The following is a 6496-nucleotide window of genomic DNA, read 5'->3' as shown; positions in this document are numbered from 1 at the left end:
GGATGACCCTTAACGCCAGAATTTCTGCTAAAGGGAATCAGAGGTTTTGTTTTTGACATTTCCCAGGAGTATCTCATCCATCCTGGCCTGAGCAGAGGGTGGAGCTGGGTTCCCGAGAACTGTCATGCCCAGAAGATGGGGGGTCTTTAGAAAAGCTGACGTGTCTGGGGCATTTCTGTGTGTGGAACTTTCAGCTGGGGCAGGAAGCCTGCAGACCACAGCTTGGATACAAAGACAGCAAAGGAAACCAGAAGAAGTGCTACTTAGAGCTGTTAGTAAACGTTGCTAGGAGTACCTTAGCAAGGCCCCGGAAAAGGATCATAGTCTGTCAAAGATTACACAACAAATCAGCTATGAAGTCTCAAGTGGAAAAAGAAAAAGTTCGTCCATGGACCTGGCACATTCCTTAGGGCCCAAATCATGGCAAATCCACATTGTTATGGTCCACAATAATTCACCATATCGATAAGCTTGATAACAAGAAATATAGTCAAACAAACGGTAAGGTTATGCTTTCTGTTGTCTAAGAGCTTTACACTGATAATTTCATTTAATCCTTATGAAACCTCTATGAAGTGTGCAGAGATATTATTAAATATGTCACAACCAGTAGAGTAATATATATGTCAATGCATGGATCAGATATTTAAAAATATATTCCACCACCCCTAGTTTATCTCTAAATAAACTAAGTTATGTTATAAAACTACTCAACAAGTGATATAAATTTTTGAGCAAATCTTTAATAAATTATTCTCATAATTTCCAAAATTTTGTTGATTTTTAGAAATAGTTGGTATGGTGTTTTGAAACAGGGCTCACGTTCCAGGATGATTGGACATGGGGAACTGCCTTGAATTTTTCCAGTGAATTCCTTGAAACTGGTGGCCATTGGATAATGTGTAATCTCGATAAATTGAGAATTTCTCTTCACACCAGTTGTTCCTGGTGTTAAATCCTCAACTCCTGATGAACAAAAACAATGATAAAATTTTTAAATATTCCAACCCTTATAATGTTGTTTGAAATTTTTCTATATCCAAAATTTCTATTATCTTATATTTCTAAATCACAAAAAATCATTTAATCCATTGGTTTAATTTCACTTATCCTTCCACAGAACTTTACAAATACCATTTAGTAGTGTCAGGATTCTATAAATTTAAATGACTTTAGAATTCATTTATTTTCACTTTTGCCCTCAAATAACAAATGTATTTTTATATAATAATTTATTTTAAAGTATTATATTTTCTCTTGGAATTGATACTTTGTTTTGTTACAAGAAGTCATGCCATATTTCTTCATTGTTATAGCATCTTCCACTTCTCTTTCACTTACCAAACTAACCTTGTAAATCTGAAAGTATTAAAATCTCCACATGATAATAAAACTATAGATTTATAATTTTAAAAATTCCACATGAAAAGATGTTCAACGTCACTAATCATCAGGGAAATGAAAATCAAAACCACAATAAGATATCTCCTCACACCTGTCAGAATGGCCATCATCAAAAGGACAACAAATAACAAGTGTTGGCAAGGATGTGGAGAAAAGGGAACCCTCATGTGCTGTTGGTGAGAATGTAAACTGCTGCAGCCACTATGGGAAACAGTATGGAGGGTCCTCAAAAAACTAAAAATAGAACTGTCATACAATTCAGCAATTCCACTTCTGGGTATTTTTCTGAAGAAAACAAAACAATAATTCAAAAAGATATAGGCACCCTTATATTCATTGCAGCATTATTACAACAACCAAGCTACAGAAACAACCTAACCCATCCATAGACAGTTGAATGGGTAAAGAAGATGTGATGTATATACACAATGGAATATTACTTGGCCATAAAAAAGAATGAAATCCTGCTGTTTGCGACAAACTGGATGGACCTAGAGGGTATTATGCTAAGTGAAATAAGTCAGACAGAGAAAGACAAATACCGTATGATCTCACTTATAGAATATAATATTACAAGCCAATTGTACTTTAATTTAAAAATATAAATAAATAAAAGTATTAAATTTTCTGTTAGAATATCCCTAATTAAGCATAAAACTCCCTAAAATGTTTCCTTTTCCAAAGATTTTACCATTTCCGTTAAAATGAACAGGCTTCATAGTTTCCAGACTGTGCGGCTGTAGCACCGCAAGTTCTCCATAAGGTCCAATGGCCTTCCAGTTTTCATTGTCTCAGTTCCCAAGTCTTGAGATATATTACTTAATTCTCTCTGATGTTTATTTGATGAAAGAAGGTAAATTAAAAGTTTGTCAGGCTTCTTCCTCTTCCAGGGATGGTATCTAGAGGCATTCAGGATGATCCAGCATTTGACATGCCGTCATAGGCTGTTCCATGATACAGCCTCTAACAAAACCAGGCTGTCCCGAACCCCTGGTAACAGAATTGTTTACCTTTATACCAAGAAGGTTGAGAAAGCACCAAAATTCGCATGTGGTGTGCCCAGACTGACTTCGAGGAGTTCGTGCCATGAGACCTAGAGTTCTTATGAGGTTGTCTAAAACAAAACAACATGTCAGCCGGGCCTGTGGTGGTTCCATGTGTGCTAAATGTGTCCGTGACAGGATCAAGCGCGCTTTCCTCATTGAGGAGCGGAAAATCGTTGTGAAAGTGTTGAAAGCACAAGCATGGAGTCAGAAAGCTAAATTTAAAAAATGAAGCTTTGGGACTTCCCTGGTGGCTCAGTGATTAAGAATCCACCTGCCAATGCAGGGGACACGGGTTCGATCCCTGGTCCGGAAGATCCCAGATGCCGCGGAGCAACTAAGCCCGTGCGCCACAACTACTGAGCCCACGTGCCTACAGCTTCATGCTCCACAACAAGAGAAGCCACCGCAATGAGAAGCCTGCGCACCGCAACGAAGAGTAGTCCCCTCTGGCCGCAACTAGAGAAAGCCTGTGTGCAGCAACGAAGACCCAAAGCAGCCAAAAATAAATTAAAATTACAAAAAAAGAAGCTTTTTGAGTATTAAAAAAATTTTTTAAGTTTGTCAGGAAAATACTTTAAGATTGACATGATTCACATCTTTAATTACATCACTCAGAGGTGACTATAGAGGGTTCGACACCACCTGTCTGAGGACGGGTTCCTGAGCAACAGAGCCTGAGATGGAATTCTTGAGCATGTGATTTACCAAGGGAGTGATTGAAGGAGAAGGGAAGGGCACTGTCATGTAGAACAGGACACGGGAAGCAACTAAGCAAAGATGAGGGTTCAGCTGAACTTGACGCACTGTCTGCTCCCATGGGGTGATGTGGGGTGTGAGTTGTGCCATGGGGTTTGGTCCATCTTGTGGCCAGGGAGCTGGGTTTTTACACCTCCCCTCCGTTGTTCAGTCATTATCACGGGCCTGGGCGGGGGATGTGCCTAGGACCACTCAGGCATCTCTGGACAAGCTGTCCTCCAGGGAGGATGAGCCACTCCACCCAGTCAGGAGGAGGGGAGTGGGACCTGCCCGACAGCATTTGTCTAGAAACAGCTTCTAAAATCTTGGCTGAAACTCCAAATTTCCCAGACTTCCTCTCTACCCTGCTCTAGTATTCCTACTCTGTACAAAACCCGGTAAGATTCTCATGAAACATCATGGAAACCATGTTTCTCAAGCACGGACAGTAACATTTGGATATAGTATTTCACATGTTCCTTCCCCTTTAAGAGATAAACAAAAACAAGTGACTATTTTTGAAGACTTGAATTTTACATTTTAATTTAAAAATATATGTTAGGGAAATAGTTTCAAAATTTTTTTCTTATTTCAATAGTTACATTTTACACCAAGTAGGACCATTAATTTAGGTCACAGTGATACGCCCATGCTTTTTTATTCTTTTTTGAAATTCATTAACTTCATGTCTAAAAATACTTAACTGTTTAAAACTATACACTAGATTGTGTTAAAAATTCTGATAGCAGTTTCTGAATATTCTCACTTGCTTTATAGATATAATTTTGATGTTTACATTTCCAGAATTTTTATTATTTCAAAAACCTACATGAAACAGATTTAAGGTATTCTTTTCATTATTTTGCTCACTGGGTTTGTAGAATTTATCAGAGCAATGAGCTTTGCCAGAACAAGATTACCATCCTGATGAAATATATTTAGTATTTTCAGTTTTTTACATCATAACATCTGAGCCCCATTTGTTCACAGCACAACTTTTAAAAAAAAATTATTTTATTTATTTATTTTTGGCTGCATTGGGTCTTCGTTGCTGCACGCGGGCTTTCTCCAGTTGCGGCGAGCGGGGGCTGCTCTTCGTTGCAGTGCGCAGGCTTCTCACTGTGGTGGCTTCTCTTGCTGCGGAGCATGGGCTCTAGGCGCGCCGGCTTCAGTAGCTGTGGCACGCAGGCTCAGTAGCTGTGGCACATGGGTTTAGTTGCTCTGCAGCATGTGGGATCTTCCCGGACCAGGGCTCGAACCCGTGTCCCCTGCATTCGCAGGCGCATTCTTAACCACTGCGCCACCAGGGAAGCCCCCGCAGCACAACTTCTGAGTCCTGTTCATATTTTTTGTTAGAATAATTAAATTGGTTTTCATTCCAGAAATAGAAATCATTTGCTTTATTTTGTACTGCTTCTTGTACAGTGTAAAAAGACATTCTGGGCTGTTCTGATTTGAGCAGAAGATGTTCTGGGCTGCAGTTCACTATTCATTTCACTTCTGATTTGTTCCCGCAGATTCTGTACTTGGTTGAAGAGTGACCCCTAGACTTCATACCCACCCAGAACCTTAGAATGTGAGCTTATTTGAAAATGAGGTCTTTGCAGACGTAATTAGTTAAGTTGAAGTCATTCTGGTATCCTTATAAGAAGGCAGCTTTGTGATTCATCGTAGGGGTTAGGGCTGGCAGAGACTCCACTTGTTCTCCAGTTCTCCTGCATCAAGATGGCTGGGCTGCTGCTGAGGAGGGGTCTCCATCCCTAGGCTCTGGAGTGATGTCAACTGACCCCCTACCCCCTCTCAGGGAAAGGGGGTGCTGAGGATTCTAGGAAGATCCAGTCAGTTCACAGGCCAGTTGCCAGCCTCACCCTCCTTGTCCTGATTCTTCTTGGGACTTGCTCTACCTGCCCACAGCTGTGAATAGTGAGTTTTGGTGCCCAATTGTGGGGGTCACCACTCAGGAACAACACCATATGCATGGATTCACCAGGGCCTTTTCTACCTCTTGGAGCTTGCTGTGCTCTCATCTAGAGTGTTTCAAGGACCAACGGGAAGGATCTAGGACTTGCTGAACATCTCCTGGCCAGGGGTCAGCCCATCAGATGGGCCAACTCACTCCATCTTCATAATAACCCTATGGGTTGTTCTGTTTCACAGATGGAAAAGCCGTTCAGGAACAGAGCTAGGTCTCCAGCATAGAGGCAGATCTGGAATATTAACCAAGATGCCTAGCCACACTGAGCTATGGCAGATTGTCATTAGAAGACTAACCACGTCGCCCTCCTCCCCTACATGATCAGTGAGGGGATCACAGGCCCACCCTCAACAGAAAATTCACTTTAGCGTGTGTTTGACCCCTTATATACTTGGGAGAAATTTGCAGCGGCTTTTACAACACCAGCTAACATCAGAATTCCTGCGTTCGCAACCAGAGCTGTGATGTGTAGACCTAGAATCTTCCGTCTAGAGCTACAAGTGTGCAAAGGTAGGCGCCCAGGGGCATCCATGCAGTTTTGCCTGTAATCATGAAAAATTACAAACACCTAAATGCCTATCCATTGGGAACAGGTTGTTTAAATTGTAGGATGTTTTTGACATTCTGTTCATTTGTGAAACAGCTTTTTTGTGTGATGTAATTCACATACCATAAAATTTAAAGTATAGAGTTCAGTGGTTTTTAGTATATTCACGAAGAGGTGCAACCATAGCCACAATCTAATTTTAGAACATTTTTGTTACCCTGTAAAGAAATCCCATACAAGATATTTTGGAGCCATTTTTTAAAAAAAGAGGTAGTTCTCTGTGTATTTAAATGAAAATATATGCATGATGCGCAAAAGGTTAAAAAAAAATCACGTTGCAGAAAATATATAAGATATCCCATCTATTTATAATATATATCTAAACATGTTTTTTTAAAATATTTATTTATTTGGGGGGGGCTGCATTGGGTCTTCGTTGCTGTGCGCGGGCTTCTCTAGTTGCAGCAAGCGGGGTCTACTGTTCCTTGCAGTGCACGGGCTTCTCATTGCAGTGGCTTCTCTTGTTGCGGAGCACGGGCTCTAGGTGCATGGGCTTCAGTAGTTGTGGTGCGTGGGCTCAGTAGCTGTGGCTCGCGGGCTCTAGAGCACAGGCTCGGTAGTTGTGGCACATGGGCTTAGTTGCTCCGCGGCATGTGGGATCTTCCTGGACCAGGGCTTGAACCTGTGTCCCCTACATTGGCAGGTGGATTCTTAACCACTGCGCCACCAGGGAAGTCCTAAACATGTTTATATGTTTGTTCATGCATTCATTCATTCATTCACTTATTT

At 41.0% G+C, this 6496-nt stretch overlaps 1 protein-coding gene and 1 pseudogene across 2 annotated transcripts in view; both read left to right on the top strand.

Annotated features, from left to right (window-relative positions):
• POLG2 (DNA polymerase gamma 2, accessory subunit) overlaps positions 1 to 5749 on the top strand; it is a 53204-nt gene extending 47455 nt beyond the window's left edge. The window contains exon 13 of the transcript XR_013825140.1: positions 4703 to 5749. The gene's annotated coding sequence lies outside the window, so the exon portion shown is untranslated. The remainder of the gene's footprint in view (positions 1 to 4702) is intronic.
• LOC307177729 (large ribosomal subunit protein eL34-like) lies at positions 2300 to 2707 on the top strand (annotated as a pseudogene). The gene has a single exon. The product of its transcript is annotated as a large ribosomal subunit protein eL34-like (transcript).
• Positions 5750 to 6496: the final 747 nt, after the last annotated feature.

Source organism: Stenella coeruleoalba, assembly GCF_951394435.1.
Source record: "Stenella coeruleoalba genome assembly, chromosome: 19".
Lineage (NCBI taxonomy): Eukaryota > Metazoa > Chordata > Mammalia > Artiodactyla > Delphinidae > Stenella > Stenella coeruleoalba.
This window is presented reverse-complemented; position numbering and strand designations above follow the sequence as displayed.